We start from the raw sequence: 19127 nt of genomic DNA, 5'->3' as shown, positions 1-19127 counted from the left end.
ACAAGAAAAACAGATTATAGCCTCTGGCTGGCTGTGGTTTGCTGGAAGGTGGCAGGCTGAATTTGAGATTGTAGATATTCCTTACTCTTGTCTTTCAAATTAGCTCATGGCTAGATGGCTTTCCTAGGGCTTATAGCCGTCCTCTGAATGGAAGACGCAAAAGCGGCCTGCCAAGGGCTTGTAGTGGTTCTATGAGTGCAGGCTAAGAAACTTCTGTTAGATCAAATAAACTTCATGTAGCAAAAAAGCCATTCGTTTTTTGGATGATCAAATTCAACACTCTCTCATTGACCTCCATACAAAACACATTCCATGCTGGGGAAAAAAACGAACAAACGCTACCTGCTGGAGGAAGACAGATTTTCCCTCGAGTTGGGCCTTTCTCTTTGCTCTCCTCTCTGACAATGTTCTCGTCGAGAGTCCAGATATTGTTATTGGTTGAAGCCCAGTAAGAATAGCCTCCTAAATAACAGACTGATTACTGATGCGCTATCTGTGCAGTGAACCAGTAAAGCCTGATTTATGTTCAATCCGACCTCTGCAGTGGCCATACACAGTGGCGATTTCAGCATGTAAATCTTGGTGGGGAAAACCCCAAACATTTTTGAGGGATGCATGCCAGCAAAGCAACAACACAACACTAAACAATATATTAATTGCACCGTAACAGTGACAAACGGTGCCCAGAAACTATTAGGGCTTACATAAAGCTGTCCCAACAGCAGAGCTTTCTTCTCAGCACAATGGAGTGAATCCTTACCACGGCTATGCCCGGCTATCTAGGGCGGCAGGTAGCTTAGTGGTTAAGAGCGTTGTGCCAGTAACCGAAAGGTCGCTGGTTCTAATCCCCGAGCCGACTAGGTGAAAAATCTGTCGATGTGCCCTTGAGCAAGGCACTTAACCCTAATTGCTCCTGTAAGTCGCTCTGGATAAGAGCGTCTGCTAAATGACCTATTATTATTATCACAGAGCCTTGTCTGGCAGCAAAACAGTTCATTCAGACTCATTTACTGCCTTTCTAAAAAAACTGCTCATATGGCTGACTTGCTTAAACAAATGTGGTTTCTACTGACAATTGAGATGTACAAACTATGGCATAAGGGAATGAAAAGCGGAGGAGAGGCAATCCGTAATTTTGATTAAGACAATGAGCGACGTAGTAGTAGTCAATACAAAGAAGGACAGTCAATATAACTATTTGTTCAGCACTTTTGAAATGTACAGCTACAGAATTCAGAACATGGGCCGTTCTTATAGTATTCTCCCTGTACGCCAAGTCAGACCTTAGGATAAATAAAGGGGGTATATAAGCAGACAATGAAAGCTCTTACAATATTCGATGATGACATTTCTCTAAAACAGGCTATAGGCTACAGTGGGGAAAAAAGTATTTAGTCAGCCACCAATTGTGCAAGTTCTCCCACTTAAAAAGATGAGAGAGGCCTGTAATTTTCATCATAGGTACACGTCAACTATGACAGACAAAATTGAGATTTTTTTTCTCCAGAAAATCACATTGTAGGATTTTTTATGAATTTATTTGCAAATTATGGTGGAAAATAAGTATTTGGTCAATAACAAAAGTTTCTCAATACTTTGTTATACACCCTTTGTTGGCAATGACACAGGTCAAACGTTTTCTGTAAGTCTTCACAAGGTTTTCACACACTGTTGCTGGTATTTTGGCCAATTCCTCCATGCAGATCTCCTCTAGAGCAGTGATGTTTTGGGGCTGTCGCTGGGCAACACGGACTTTCAACTCCCTCCAAAGATTTTCTATGGGGTTGAGATCTGGAGACTGGCTAGGCCACTCCAGGACCTTGAAATGCTTCTTACGAAGCCACTCCTTCGTTGCCCGGGCGGTGTGTTTGGGATCATTGTCATGCTGAAAGACCCAGCCACGTTTCATCTTCAATGCCCTTGCTGATGGAAGGAGGTTTTCACTCAAACTCTCACGATACATGGCCCCATTCATTCTTTCCTTTACACGGATCAGTCGTCCTGGTCCCTTTGCAGAAAAACAGCCCCAAAGCATGATGTTTCCACCCCCATGCTTCACAGTAGGTATGGTGTTCTTTGGAAGCAACTCAGCATTCTTTGTCCTCCAAACACGACGAGTTGAGTTTTTACCAAAAAGTTCTATTTTGGTTTCATCTGACCATATGACATTCTCCCAATCCTCTTCTGGATCATCCAAATGCACTCTAGCAAACTTCAGACGGGCCTGGACATGTACTGGCTTAAGCAGGGGGACACGTCTGGCACTGCAGGATTTGAGTCCCTGGCGGCGTAGTGTGTTACTGATGGTAGGCTTTGTTACTTTGGTCCCAGCTCTCTGCAGGTCATTCACTAGGTCCCCCCGTGTGGTTCTGGGATTTTTGCTCACCGTTCTTGTGATCATTTTGACCCCACGGGGTGAGATCTTGCGTAGAGCCCCAGATCGAGGGAGATTATCAGTGGTCTTGTATGTCTTCCATTTCCTAATAATTGCTCCCACAGTTGATTTCTTCAAACCAAGCTGCTTACCTATTGCAGATTCAGTCTTCCCAGCCTGGTGCAGGTCTACAATTTTGTTTCTGGTGTCCTTTGAAAGCTCTTTGGTCTTGGCCATAGTGGAGTTTGGAGTGTGACTGTTTGAGGTTGTGGACAGGTGTCTTTTATACTGATAACAAGTTCAAACAGGTGCCATTAATACAGGTAACGAGTGGAGGACAGAGGAGCCTCTTAAAGAAGAAGTTACAGGTCTGTGAGAGCCAGAAATCTTGCTTGTTTGTAGGTGACCAAATACTTATTTTCCACCATAATTTGCAAATAAATTCATAAAAAATCCTACAATGTGATTTTCTGGATTTTTTTCTCTCAATTTGTCTGTCATAGTTGACGTGTACCTATGATGAAAATTACAGGCCTCTTTCATATTTTTAAGTGGGAGAACTTGCACAATTGGTGGCTGACTAAAGACTTTTTTTCCCCACTGTATATGTACACTACCAAGTCAGAACAGTAGGCTAAGTTATGAGGGGGAACGGGACCAAATTATAAGAAAGAGGCACATGGGCTAATAACAGCTTACTACACAACATACACTTAGAATTACTTTCTTACTACAGTATACATATCTCCCTGACATATTACATCATTTATGCAGCAGCATACAATACATTTTTGGACTCACCTTCTTGTGCTGTGCTCACTTGAACAGGAAGGTGGCGCGATGGTCCTTCTTGTGGGCATATTTTGCCATCAAAGTCTGGCATTCTATGGATTTATGGTGCTTTCAAGACAACTGAAAACTCTGGAAAACATAAGGTTGAATCATGATGACGTCAGTGATCTTCAGGTCGGAGCTTTAGAAAGAGGCCTGAGTTCACGACTTGGAATTCCGAGTTGGATGTCCGTTCAAAACGTATTTTCCCAGTCTGAGCTAGTTTTTTTCCCCCCAGAGTTCCCAGTTCTCTTGAATTCACTGTCTAAAATGTCCAAATTCTGAGCTTCCAGTTGTTTTGAAAGCGGCAGAAGTCGTGCTGGATTGACAGCATGGCCAATGTATTCAACATTTTCTGGCCCATGATGTTGTAAGTTAATATTTATCCTTTTAAGCTTGGAAAATATACTTTTAAACCCAGACTAGGACCACAAACCCTCTCCACTGAATAAAAGGGTAGTGATTGCTTTGCAACGCTTACAGTTAGCCACTGATTAATTCCAAACCACTCATTGTTGAATTTGCGATTTCCAAATGGTTGTGTAATGTTTATGTTTTATCTATCATTTCTCTTCATATATTTGCAAGTAGATTGTCGACGTCATTCATGATTTTGGTTCTTGTCTAGCTTGCTAGCTAAGATTTTGAAAGTATGATGTTGACATGATCAGTCCAATCAAAGCTACGGTAGATATAATGTGATTTGACATCATTTTATCTGTGGCCAATGACCATGAGCCTTCTTGGATGGGCACTTCTAATGTAAATCTATGGCAGCACCCAAGGGGCTTGAATTTTCGAGCTCTCCCCGTAGATTTTGCGGTGACCTAAGCTGTGTTTGAATACTCACGCTAACCGCACTAACCGTGCTATTTGTGACGTAAATTGAGTATGTAGTATGTTTATTAATCATAGTATGGATATAGTTAGTATGCCAGAAGTTCCCGGATGTCGTACTACATTCGCCAAAATAAGAAGCATACTAGCAGTGGACAATATTTCCGTACTTTTAGGGCCCATAATGCAATTCTTCAGAAAATGGGCATGGCTTCACAACATTTTCAGGTTTGAAGAAAATGGCGGAAAATGTGCAGCCGAAGTCCGACAAGAGAGGATACAAATTCATTGCTAATTATGACAAATGTTAAGAAAATGCGCAACACGGTGCAACTAGAGAACATTACCAAAGCCTATGCTCTGTATGTTCTGCTGGCTGTCCCTCCATCACAGAAAGCACTGAGCTAGGCTGAAACACCTCCATTTTGGAGCTGCCTTACTCAAGAAAGCAAAAAAAAGACCATGTTTGTATGTGGCTTTATTAACTCAATGATTATTTTTTTTAAATGCATTGTTTGCAAACTGATATGTGACACGTATTAATATCAAAACAAAATGTAAAACAGCCATTAAATAAATAAAACAATTATACATATTTTTTGCCCCACCTGCCCTGACTGGCAGGTCGCCACTGGCCATACAGCATTTACTGCAATGCAGACTCCACAGAAGTCAGGCATTCAGAAATTGTCTTGTTCGGTGTCATGGCGTTTGCACATTTTGTTTGTGCATGCTGCCACCTACTCTGGAGTAGAGGGTGTTTTCAATCACGTTACATGTGACACACACAAAAAAAGAACATTTCACCACCAACCAACCCTACACCTATGTCTCATAATATACATATACAGCTCTGGAAAAAATTAAGAGACCACTGCAAAAATATACGTTTCTCTGGTTTTACTATTTATAGGTATGTGTTTGGGTGAAATTAACATTTTTGTTTTATTCTATAAACTACTGACAACCTTTCTCCCAAATTCCAAATAAAAATATTGTCATTTAGAGCATTTATTTGCAAAAAATGAAAACTGGTCAAAATAACAAAAAATATGCAGTGTTGTTAGACCTCGAATAATGCAAAGAAAATAAGTTCATGTTCATTTTTAAACAACACAATACTAATGTTTTAACTTAGGAAGAGTTCAGAAATCAATATTTGGTGGAATAACCCTGATTTTCAATCACATCTTTCATGCTTCTTGGCATGCTCTCCACCTGTCTTTCACATTGATGTTGGGTGACTTTATGCCACTCCTGGTGCAAAAATTCAAGCAGCTCGGCTTTGTTTGATGGCTTGTGACCATCCATCTTCCTCTTGATCATATTCCAGAAGTTTTCAATGGTGTTCAGGTCTGGAGATGTTTTATTTATTTTTTATTTTACCTTTATTTAACCAGGTAAGCCAGTTGAGAACAAGTTCTCATTTACAACTGCGACCTGTCCAAGATAAAGCAAAGCAGTGTGATAAAAACAACAACACAGAGTTACATATGGAATAAACAAAACAAAACGTACAGTCAATAACACAGTAGAAAATCTATATACAGTGTGTGCACATGTAGTAAGTTATGGAGGTAAGGCAATAAATAGGCCATAGTGCAAAATAATTACAATTTAGTATTAACACTGGAATGATAGATATGCAGAAGATGATGTGCAAATAGAGATACTGGGGTGCAAATGAGCAAAATAAATAACAATGTAAATAACAATATGGGGATGAGGTAGTTGGGTGGGCTAATTACAGATGGGCTGTGTACAGGTGCAGTGATCGGTAAGCTGCTCTGACAACTGATGCTTAAAGTTAGTGAGGGAGATAAGTGTCTCCAGCTCCAGAGGTCCAGACAACAGGCCCTCCGATTTGACACATTGAACTCTATCTGAGAAGTAGTTGGTGAACCAGGCGAGGCAGTCATTTGAGAAACCAAGGCTATTTAGTCTGCCAATAAGAATGCGGTGATTGACAGAGTCAAAAGTCTTGGCCAGGTCGATGAAGACGGCGGCACAGTACTGTCTTTTATTGATCGCGGTTATTATATCGTTTAGGACCTTGAGCGTGGCTGTGGTGCACCCATGACCAGCTCGGAAACCAGACTGCATAGCGGAGAAGGTATGGTGGGATTCAAAATGGTCGGTGATCTGTTTGTTAACTTGGCTTTCAAATACTTTCGAAAGGCAGGGCAGGATGGATATAGGTCTGTAAGAGTTTGGATATAGAGTGTCACCCCCTTTGAAGAGGGGGAAGACCGCGGCAGCTTTCCAATCTCTGGGGATCTCTGATGATACGAAAGAGAGGTTGAACAGGCTGGTAATAGGGGTTGCGACAATTTCTGCTGCTAACTGTAGAAAGAAAGGGTCCAGATTGTCTAGCCCAGCTGATTTGTAGGGGTCCAGATTGGGCTGGCCATGACATGGTCTTGATCTGGTGGTCCTCCATCCACACCTTGATTGTCCTGGCTGTGTGGCATGGCGCATTGTCCTGCTGGAAAAACCAATCCTCAGAGTTGGGGAACAATGTCAGAGCAAAAGGAAGCAAGTTTTCTTCAAGGACAATCTTGTACGTGGCTTGATTCATGCGTCCTTCACAAAGACAAATCTGCCCGATTCCAGCCTTGCTGAAGCACCCCCAGATCATCACCGATCCTCCACCATATTTCACAGTGGGTGCGAGACACTGTGGCTTGTAGGCCTCTCCAGGTCTCCGTCTAACCATTAGACGACCAGGTGTTGGGCAAAGCTGAAAATTGGACTCATCAGAGAAGATGACCTTACTCCAGTCCTCTACAGTCCAATCCTTATGGTCTTTTGTAAACCTCAGCCTGGCTCTTCTTTGCTTCTCATTGATGAAGGGCTTTTTTCTAGCTTTGCACGACTTCAGCCCTGCCCCTAGGAGCCTGTTTCGAACCGTCCTCGCCGTGCACTTCACCCCAGCTGCCGTTTGCCATTATTTTTGTAGGTCACTTGATGTCATCCTACGGTTGTTGAGTGACATTCAAATGAGTTGGCGATCATCCCGGTCAGTAGAGAGTTGTTTTTGCCCTCTGCCGGTCTGTAGCTTTGTTGTCCCCAATGTCTGCTGCTTAACCTTGTTCTTATGAACCGCCGTCTTTGAAATGTTAAGGATGGAAGCAACCTGACGCTCACTGTATCCCTCTGCCAGTAAAGCCAGAATTGAACCCTTCTTTTCCTCACTCAAAACTTTCCTTTTCAACTCTTTTGGCATGGTCAACAGTAATTTTTTGATTACTATTACTTTTGAGGAACTATTAGCACTGTTTTTGCCATCCAGCTGGTCTTATTGCAAGAGGATAGTGATGACCACAGCAGTGGTTTTTATACTTTTCCTCGTTAAATAAGATTTGGTTCAGGTGATCACCTAATCAGTACCTAATTCAGTAGAATGAGGTGTGCCTGTGTTGGAATTCAACAGACACTGGAATGGAATGGCTGTCATACATGTAGAGATGCTGATTTAAGAAAAATATGCAGTGGTCTCAATTTTTTTTTACTCAAGGGTTTTTCTTTATTTGTACCATTTTCTACATTGTAGAATAATAGTGAAGACATCAAAACTATGAAATAACACACATGGAATAACCAAGATAGTGTTAAACAAATCAAAATTTATTTGAGATTTTTCAAAGTAGCCACTTTGCCTTGATGACAGCTTTGCACACTCTTGGCATTCTCTCAACCAGCTTCACCTGGAATGCTTTTCCAACAGTCTTGAAAGAGTTCCCACATATGCTGAGCACTTGTTGGCATATTTTCCTTCACTCTGCGGTCCAACTCATCCCAAACCATCTCAATTGGGTTGAGGTCGGGTGATTGTGGAGGCCAGGTCATCTGATGCAGCACTCCATCACTCTCCTTCTTAGTCAAATAGCCCTTACACAGCCTGGAGGTGTGTTGGGTCATTGTCCTGTTGAAAAACCAATGTTGGTGGGACTAAGAGCAAACCAGATGGGATGGCGTATCGCTGCAGAATGCTGTGGTAGCCATGCTGGTTAAGTGTGCCTTGAATTCTAAATAAATCATAGTGTCACCAGCAAAGTGACCCACACCATCACACCTCCTCCTCCATGCTTCACGGTGGGAACCACACATGCAGAGATCATCCGTTGACCTACTCTGTCTCTCACAAAGACACGGCGGTTTGAACCAAAAATCTCAAATATGGAATCTGATATGAAGAGTTTGATCCAATATTATAAAGATTGTAAATTGTATGAGAGAGCGAGGAAAGCCATGTGTTCATACTATCACGAGTGAGTACTAGAAGGTCAGTGTGCCAAGATAGATAGGGGGACCACTGGTGCTAATCTTAGGAATGGTGCATGATGAAATGTCATGACTAGTGTGCCGCACGAAACCAAGGAAAGGAATGATATGGGCGTAGTTGAGTGACAACTCAATTATGGTTAGCAACTGGATTAGACAAAAGTAGATTGGAAGAGCACTATATAGGCTGAGAAAGAGTCTATGTAATTCAGTCACATGATAAGAGGCAAAACACGTTAATCTTATTATGTGATCCATTACTGAATAAATGTAGAGTCAAACTTCCATCTGAGTGTCTGCTGCTTTCTCTTATATCCTGCACTTCTTCATACCAGAAACTCATCATAACAGAATCATTAGACCAAAGGACAGATTTCCACCGGTCTAATGGACATTGCTCGTGTTTCTTGGCCCAAGCAAGTCTCATCTTGTTATTGGTATCCTTTAATAGTGACTTCTTTGCACCGATACGACCATGAAGGCCTGATTCACACAGTCTCCTCTGAACGATGTTGAGATGTGTCTGTTACTTGAACTCTGAAGCATTTATTTGGGCTGCAATTTCTGAGGCTGGTAACTCTAATGAATGGGCGGCAGGTAGCTTAGTGGTTAAGAGCGTTGTGCCAGTAATCGAAAGGTCGCTGGTTCTAATCCCCGAGCCGACTAGGTGAAAAATCTGTCGATGTGCCCTTGAGCAAGGCACTTAACCCTAATTGCTCCTGTAAGTCGCTCTGGATAAGAGCGTCTGCTAAATGACCAATTATATTATTATAACTTATCCTCTGCAGCAGAGGTAACTCTGGGTCTTCCTTTCCTGTGGTGGTCCTCATGAGAGCCAGTTTCATCATAGCGCTTGATGGTTTTTGGGACTGCACTTGAAGAAACTTTTAAAGTTCTTGAAGTTTTCCTGATTGACTGACCTTCATGTCTTAAATTAATGATGGACTGTTGTTTCTCTTTGCTTGTATGAGCGATTCTTGCCATAATATGGACTTGGTCTTTCACCAAATAGGGCTTTCTTCTGTATACCAACCCTATCTTGTCACAATACAACTGATTGGCTCAAACGCATTAAGAAGGAAAGAAATTCCACAAATTAACTTTTAAGAAGGCACACCTGTTAATTGAAATGCATTCCAGGTGACTACCTCATGGTGCTGGTTGAGAGAATAACAAGAGTGTGCAAAGCTGTCATCAAGGCAAATGGTGGCTTCTTTGAAGAAGCTCAAATATAAAAAAGTGTTTAACACTTTCTTGGTTACTACTTTATTTTTTATTTTATTTTACCTTTATTTAACTAGGCAAGTCAGTTAAGAACAAATTCTTATTTACAATGACGGCCTACACCGGCCAAACCGGGACTCCTGTCACTAACTTAGTGCGGGGAGCAGGAACGGGTCGGGCCGGACTGGGAACACGCACCACTAACTTAGTGCGGGGAGCAGGAACGGGTCGGGCCGGACTGGGAACACGCACCACTAACTTAGTGCGGGGAGCAGGAACGGGTTGGGCAGTACTGGGAACACGCACTACTAACTTAGTGCGGGGAGCAGGAACGGGTTGGGCCGTACTGGGAACACGCACCACTAACTTAGTGCGGGGAGCAGGAACAGGCCGGGCCGGGCTGGCGACGCGCACCACTGGCTTGGTGCGGGGAGCAGGAACAGGCCGGACCGGGCTGACGACGCGCACCACTGGCTTGGTGCGGGGAGCAGGAACAGGCCGGGCCGGGCTGGCGACGCGCACCACTGGCTTGGTGCGGGGAGCAGGAACAGGCCGGACCGGGCTGACGACGCGCACCACTGGCTTGGTGCGGGGAGTAGGAACAGGCCGGGCCGGGCTGGCGACGCGCACCACAGGCTTGGTGCTGGGAGCAGGAACAGGCCGGACCGGGCTGTGGAGACGGACTGGAGGTCTGGAGCGAAGAGCTGACACAACCCGTCCTGGCTGAATGCCTATTACTACACACTCTCTGTGAGGCATCAGCACAGGACGTACAGGGCAGTGCACTCGTACTGGCACTACAGCACGTGGCACTGGCGCAGGATATCCGGGACCGAGAAGGGGTACTGGAGGCCATGAGCGTTGAGCCGGCACACTCCGTCCTGGCTGCATGCCCACCTTAGCACGACCCGTGCGTGGTGCTAGCACAGGACGTACAGGACTGTGCCGGACCACTCGCGGCACAGTACGCAGCTCCGCATACCTCGGAACCTGCCCAGTCTCACTCTGCCTAGCCTGAGTACGGGGAGTTGGCTCTGCTCTACCTCTAGGCTCCGCCAACCTCCCTTCCAGCCCCCCAAACCCGGTGGCCTCCTCTCCTAGTCCACAAACTCGCCCTGTAGCTGCCTCCAGCAGCCCCGTCGTCCATGCCGTGTGCCCTCCGGTAGCGGACGGCCTCCTCCTCGGTGATCTTCCCCCAACCGAGGAGGACATCCACTAGCGTTACCTCCGGCGTTTGCTCCTGGACACGCTGCTTGGTCCTTAATTGGTGGGATCTTCTGTCACGATTGTCATAAGCAACGGACCAAGGCGCAGCGTGATATGCGTACATCTTTTAATGAGTACTTAATAACAATAACAAAACAACAAAACGATACGTGAAGTCCTAAGGTTAACAAAACACAAACCTCTCCGGAACAAGATCCCACAAATGACAAGTGCAAAACAGGCTGCCTAAGTATGGTTCCCAATCAGAGACAACAAGCCACAGCTGCCTCTGATTGGGAACCACCGTGGCCAACATAGAAACACATGAACTAGAACATGAACATAGAACACTAAACATAGAAACTAACACCCTGGCTCAACATATAAGAGTCCCCAGAGCCAGGGCGTGACAACTCCCAATCACGGCCGGTTGTGATACAGCCTGAAATCAAACCAGGGGTTCTGTAGTGACGTCTCAACTAAGATGCAGTGCCTTAGACCGCTGCGCCATGAATCCATATGTGTTATTTCACAGTTTTGATGTCTTCACTATAATTCTACAATGTATATATACAGTATCTCACAAAAGTGAGTACACCACCCCTAAGTGAAAATGTCCAAATTGGGCCCAAAGTGTCAATATTTTGTGTGGCCACCATCATTTTCCAGCACTGCCTTAACCCTCTTGGGCATGGAGTTCACCAGAGCTTCACAGGTTGCCACTGGAGTCCTCTTCCACTCCTCCATGAAGACATCACGGAGCTGGTGGATGTTAGAGACCTTGCACTTCTCCACCTTCCGTTTGAGGATGCACCACATATGCTCAATAGGGTTTAGGTCTGGAGACATGCTTGGCCAGTCCATCACCTTTACCTTCAGCTTCTTTAGCAAGGCAGTGGTCGTCTTGGAGGTGTGTTTGGGGTCGTTATCATGTTGGAATACTGCCCTGCGGCCCAGTCTCCGAAGGGAGGGGATCATGCTCTGCTTCAGTATGTCACAGTACATGTTGGCATTCATGGTTCCCTCAATGAACTGTAGCTCCCCAGTGCCGGCAGCACTCATGCAGCCCCAGACAATGACACTCCCACCACCATGCTTGACTGTAGGCAAGACACACTTGTCTTTGTACTCCTCACCTGGTTGCCGCCACACACGCTTGACACCATCTGAACCAAATACATTTATCTTGGTCTCGTCAGACCACAGGACATGGTTCCAGTAATCCATGTCCTTAGTCTGCTTGTCTTCAGCAAACTATTTGCGGGCTTTCTTGTGCATCATCTTTAGAAGAGGCTTCCTTCTGGGACGACAGCCATGCAGACCAATTTGATGCAGTGTGCGGTGTATGGTCTGAGCACTGACAGGCTGACCCCCACGCCTTCAACCTCTGCAGCAATGCTGGCAGCACTTATATGTCTATTTCCCAAAGACAACCTCTGGATATGACACTGAGCACGTGCACTCAACTTCTTTATTCGACCATGGCGAGGCCTGTTCTGAGTGGAACCTGTCCTGTTAAACCACTATATGGTCTTGGCCACCGTGCTGCAGCTCAGTTTCAGGGTCTTGGCAATATTCTTATAGCCCAGGCCATCTTTATGTAGAGCAACAATTCTTTTTTACAGATCCTCAGAGAGTTCTTTGCCATGAGGTGCCATGTTGAACTTCCAGTGACCAGTATGAGGGGGTGTGAGAGCGATGACACCAAATTTAACACACCTGCTCCCCATTCACACATGAGACCTTGTAACACTAACGAGTCACATGACACCGGGGAGGGAAAATGGCTAATTGGGCCCAATTTGGACATTTTCACATTTTCACTTTTGTTGCCAGCGGTTTAGACATTAATGGCTGTGTGTTGAGTTATTTTGAGGGGACAGCACATTTACACTGTTATACAAGCTGTACACTCACTACTTTACATTGTAGCAAAGTGTCATTTCTTCAGTGTTGTCACATGAAAAGATATACTCAAATATTTACAAAAATGTGAGGGGTGTACTGTCATGTGAATTTCTATCTCTAATTCAACCTAAGCTTGAATCATTACCAGAGGTTGTAAGGCTCTGGTTTTAATCATCAATGATTCAAGGTCCACAATCCACAAGTCTTATCTGTATTTTTATTCATGGAGAGAGCTCTGGCGCTAAAAACACATACATACTGTTTTTATACTTCTTGACAAACAAAGGCACTATGCTCCTCCCACCTTTCCCGCCTTCTCCTTTACCCTTGAATGTTTAGTACCCCCTCAGTTAGTGGGTTGACACTACATGATAATTCGAATATCGTATACACATTTCTACTGTATTTGGGGTGAAATCCTTTAGTCATTATTTTTAATACACAAATTAATCTATCAATCCACCCTTTTAATTCCCGGGAAGATTTATTTCCCATGGTGGAAAACTAAAAAATTCCCCCCTTTAGTAATAATTCCCAGAATTATTCTTCTAGAAGCTTATTATTTTTGTGCGTCTCTTGAGCCAATGTATGATCTGCTCTTGTAATTAACCATTTAAAATTATTTAACCCCTAACCCAGAGCTTTTATTTAAAACTCCGGTTTCATGAGAAGAGTCAGATAACCATTTTTTCTCACGCGACTTAATAATTTAGCTCCTTCCTTGAAACGATTATCACGTATACTGATGGATACTCAAGTCTCACACGTACACAACATTATACAGTCATTTGCTAAACCTATTTGTAACCTAGAGGTCGTAACTGCTCTAGTTTCATGAAACACACAGAGTTCTAGCAAATCCCCAGTCGAATACGCGACTTTTGACCCGTTTATCTATAGCACACGACGAAAATCATCCCTTTCCCTGTTTATCGTAGTACTGTACCCAATACAGTCTCAATAAAAAACTAGTTTACATTGGTGATGGCCTTCACCCCTTGTCATTTCGGACTAGATTATTCTGGTAATAGCTATTTACCTAGGGTCAATTGCGGACCCTCCCTGTTTCGTAATAATTATTACTTCCTTTGACTTTGGTAACTATTTTCTGCCCTCTCACAAGAATCACTATTCTCATACAAGTTCAAATAATTTTACCAAAATCCATGAATAAAAATTACTGACCTTTTCTTTGCAGTCTGGATTAAAATGTTTTTTCAAACTTGTTAACGTCCTTATCGTTCATAAACAGTAATCACCGGCCTGTTTATAACCTTAACGTCGAAGGCCAGGACTCTTTTACGGATGCTATCACCCGCCCGTGCACGGGTTTCGGTGTCTTTAGAACGATAAAGATGTATTAAGCTCCGCTCAGAAGGACCAATCTGTCATGTGAATTTCTATCTCTAATTCAACCTAAGCTTGAATCATTACCAGAGGTTGTAAGGCTCTGGTTTTAATCATCAATGATTCAAGGTCCACAACCCACAAGTCTTATCTGTATTTTTATTCATGGAGAGAGCTCTGGCGCTAAAAACACATACATACTGTTTTTATACTTCTTGACAAACAAAGGCACTATGCTCCTCCCACCTTTCCCGCCTTCTCCTTTACCCTTGAATGTTTAGTACCCCCTCTGTTAGTGGGTTGACACTACATGATAATTCGAATATCGTATACACATGTCTACTGTATTTGGGGTGAAATCCTTTAGTAATTATTTTTAATACACAAATTAATCTATCATGTACTCACTTTGTGAGATACTGTATATATCTCAAAACATCTTATTACTCTTCTGCAGTAAAATATTGTACACCCAGGTACTTCTCAGCAGCTGCCACCTACACTCATTGAAAACCCACTACCCCATTCCACTACTTTGACCCGATCTGCTCCTCCACCATCCCAATGGCCTGGGAGGAAAGGACACCCCACTCAAAATACCCTGTAACTCTTCTGAAGTCAAATATCATATACTTCTCTGCAGCTGCCACCACAGCATCTATTTTCTGTGATTTACGTTCCATTTCTGCGGTACAAGATATTACATTACAAATCTAAAAGTTATTACAAGACACAGTATGAATAGTTCTTGCCTTGACCTCATGGATATTATTACCCAATGTATCATTGATTAGTTTTATGAGCACACACACACACAGGTTCACTATGACATATTCTATGATAACATTTATCCACTTAGATCACAATGTGTGATATTACATAGACACAGGAGACCTGATCCTAGATCACAGCTAAATTTAGGCTCCACAGAGGTTACCATGGTGATCAGACTAAGTCAACTGTTTAAGAATGGGAGATGGATATGACTGTTCACTAGAGGTTTTTTATTTAGGGATCTGGAACCGGTGCCGTATAGGAGGGAGATGAAATACGGCACGTTTTTGTTTTCTGGTGACTTTTCATTGTCCCTAACTGAGCAAAGCTCTTTCCACATAGACAGACATAAGGTTTCTCTCCAGTGTGTATGCGCCGGTGTGAAGTCAGCACAGAAGCTACAGCAAAGCTCTTTCCACACTGACCACAGCTATAAGGGTTCTCTCCTGTGTGTATGCGCTGGTGTATAGTTAGGGCTTTTGATACAGCAAAGCTCTTCCCACACTGATCACAGCTGTAAGGCTTCACTCCAGTGTGTGTTAGCTTGTGTATGTTTAGGGATCCCAAATAAGCAAAGCTTTTCACACATTCAAGGCAGGGGTAAGGCCTCTCCCCTGTGTGAATACGCTGGTGAATAATGAAGCCACTCCAGCTAGTGAAACTCTTCCCACAGTCAGAGCAGCAGTGGTGAGGTTTCTTCCCTATACGTCTCTGCTGGGGTTTCTTGAGATGTTCTGATCTGGAGAGACTCTTCTTTGTCTGTCTCGTCAGCAACATGATGTTGTTGAGGCTCCCCAGATGATAAGCCCCTCCCACTGAGAGAACGACGGTTAGGGGTGTCCCCTGTGAAACAAAGACATTGAATACCTACGTTTTGGAAATATGGGTCCATAAACAAATACTATTACAATTTTTAAAAAATTGTTATTTAGCAGACACTCTTATCCAGAGCGACTTGCAGGAGCAATTAGGGTTACGTACCTTGCTCAAGGGCACAATGACAGATTTTCCACCTAGTCAGCTCAGAGATATGAACCAGCAAACTTTCGATAAGTGTCCCAACGCTCTTAACCACTAGACTACCTGCCGCCTTTTCAATATACACTCAGTGTCCAGTTTATTGAATCGACAATTTACTGGCCACTGAGTGTTTTACTGTTTATAAATCAATTAACAGAAGTTGCAGAATCAGATTGTAGTCTAATCCACACACCCCATTGTTCTTACTTGATGAAATCAAATCTCCCTCTCCCTCCTCGTGTCCTTCTCTTACAGTTCCACTCTGCCCTGGTGTTTTCCTGCAGTCGACCAGCCGCACAGACACCCTCTTCAGACCCAGCAGTAAGGCGCTACCAGGAGAGTTGTGACCAGGGGACTCCAGCAGGGTGGAGGAGGACGGGCTAGCTCTGTCCTGGTGACCACAGGAAGTATTGTACATAGAATATCATTACACCAAACATTTGATTACTGTAGTCTAAACCTCTGATTGATTGGGTGCATCCTTAAAATATCTCATTTCTCCTGAAGTGTGCCATCGTTCACTACTTTTCACCCTGAGTTAATCTTGATTAACCCAGAACTAAAGTCTCACGTAATTGGTCAGCAGCTCGATTAACTTCTGGGTTCATACGTGGAGAGACTTTTCTATGTGACTTGTTACTGTAACAGCATCATCATCAAAAATCAGCTTACAGTGTAACAATATTCAGATAATGAGTGGAATAAACTGCAATTTACCACCCAAGTATTTCAGCAGTGCATTGTACACTACACCATCTTTTCAAATGCTAGCACAGTGACCCACTTTGCCCTACTGTATAGAAGCACACTGGCTGAAGAAGGATAATGTAGTTTTTACAGCCAAATCCATAAATTATTTGGTTTTACCTTCCAACCTAAATTAAATTAATGTCAATTCATACAGTTTTCAAACTGTATGTAAACTAGACACTATAACATTTTGCCTTTGTAGTTCAGTTTAGCAGTTTGATGAAATTATAGTTACATGTTTTGTTAACAAATGACTGGAAAATATTTTCAAAAGCAATCAATTGAAAATGGCCTAAGAGTTTTGAAACCTATTTTTGTGCTTCGAGTTGTGAAAATGTACCACATACTTGTGAAAATCGCAACTAACAGAGAAAAGTCATGGGCTAGTGGGAGTATCCACCATATGTTTTATACCAGTCATTTCCTTTCAAATCGGTCCTCTATAGCTCAATTGGTAGAGCATGGCGCTTGTAAAGCCAGGGTAGTGGGTTCGATCCCCGGGACCACCCATTCGTAAAAATGTATGCTTTGGATAAAAGCGTCTGCTAAATGGCATATTATTATTATTATTATAAATCAGTGAAGGGAAGTGAACAAGTGCACACTTTGGGAGGACAGAAAGACAATTAGGGATTCGTTAACATAGTATCTAGGCAGAAGTGGAGATAGTGTGAGGGCCATGTGGGTGACTAAAATAATAATAATACATGTAAGCCTACCAACAAACAAACAAAAACATTATGTAACACTATAAAACATTATGTAACACTAAAACATTATGTAACACTATAAAACATTATGTGACACTATAAAACATTATGTAACACTATAAAACATTATGTAACACTATAAAACGTAATTTAAAAAGATGCACAATGCAGAAATTGCTCCACCATTTCCTGGTTGCAAAAAAATTATAGTTCGCCTAATTTCTATTTGTGACAAAACAAGCAAGTATACAGTAGATAATCATTGTAGCATCTAAACCGCTGTGAAATATATTTTCCATAACCCAAACTATTGTATTTTCAGCTGTTTGAAGCTGTTGTACAAAACCGAAAGTAAAATAATCAAAATCTGTTTGTCACACATAATATACACGCAAACAATCATTCGTTCATTTCATCACACAGATGAGTCATTCATGCTTTGCAATCAAGCATTTTAGTTTTAAAATAAAGTAACAAAGGGAGCTTTGAATAATTAGCCTAAACAATAAATAAACCGCAATTCACTAACTGTTTTTAGTCTTTGCTGGCTTTATATATTTTATATATTGGTACACTTATAATTTATTTAGTGCTGTTTACACTGCTCCAAATGGTCGTAAAACATGCTACATCTAACAGCACCTGTTTGGCACACATAATACTCACGGTGCGTGCTTGCTGCTTTTTCGGGATCTGCAGTAGTTTCCACAACTAAGTCAAAATGTCTTCCACACATTTGACTTCCCCTTTCCCTCCTGAGCAACCAGTAAACATTCCCCCGTTTTCAGATTCTGTTTTTCATGTCCTCCGGATCCATTTTGCTGTGTTACTGTGTTCTGAGTTTTATAACCAATTTATTGATGTGATTATGATAGGCTATAGGTCAGGTCCTACTGGTCACGTGCATTCAATGCATACCTGTTTCACGTAAAGAGAGCAAGGGTTGAGGCTGAGGGAATAGGGAATGTTTTTGAAAAAAAAATGAGTGATTTTGGTAACAACTTTTCAGTCAGAGAAATTCGTAAGGAATGACGTGCTGTGGTGCCCGTTCGCTGCAGCAGGGAGGAGAGAGATTACCAACGTGCGCCATTCATCTGACGACCTTCAGTCATTTGTGTGTCTTAATTATTTCATCGAACAGTGCACTTAAAGCATCAGACAAACTCAGTGCATATATTTGATTTTATTCAAAAACATAGAGTGTATCTATATTTGGAAAAAAGGGTCAGAATACTTACATAAATCTGTTTTTAATTTTTAATATATTTGCAAAATGTTCTAAAAACCTGTTTTCGCTTTGTCATTATGGGGTATTGTGTGTAGATTGATGAGGCAAAACAAATATTTAATCAATTTTAGAATAAGGCTGTAACGTAACAAAACATGGAAAAAGTGAAGGGGTATTGGGGATTTATTATTCTCCTAAATTGATGGGATGACTAACTTAGAAAGAATGCAGTCTTGACTGGGCTAATGTAGGCTGTGACACCTGGCAAGGCTGTGATTGATGTGAAGAGCTGTCTTAGGGGGTAAAATAAGATAAGGATGTGTCTTCAAATGCTAGACTATACTGGTTCTTTGTGATCTATGAGCCTTCCTTGGACGTAGGAATGATGTCTAAGGGAGCTGGCTCTTCTCACTATGATAGGTTGTTATGATAATCTTGTGCCTGGCTGAAGTGTGCAACAAATGGCGCCGAGGAGATGAGACCAACCCCTGAACCAACGGATTGGCTGAGTAGAGTTTAAACCACACTCAGTTCTTTACTCTGATTGGCCAGCAGAGAAGTGGGAAATTCCCTCTGTCAGAGTATTTGAGTATTGAATCTGAAACAATGTCTTGGAGTTCTCTGATAATGCCCT

This window comes from Coregonus lavaretus (assembly GCF_964263955.1).
Source record: "Coregonus lavaretus genome assembly, chromosome: 2".
In the NCBI taxonomy this organism is placed as follows: domain Eukaryota; kingdom Metazoa; phylum Chordata; class Actinopteri; order Salmoniformes; family Salmonidae; genus Coregonus; species Coregonus lavaretus.
This window is presented reverse-complemented; position numbering follows the sequence as displayed.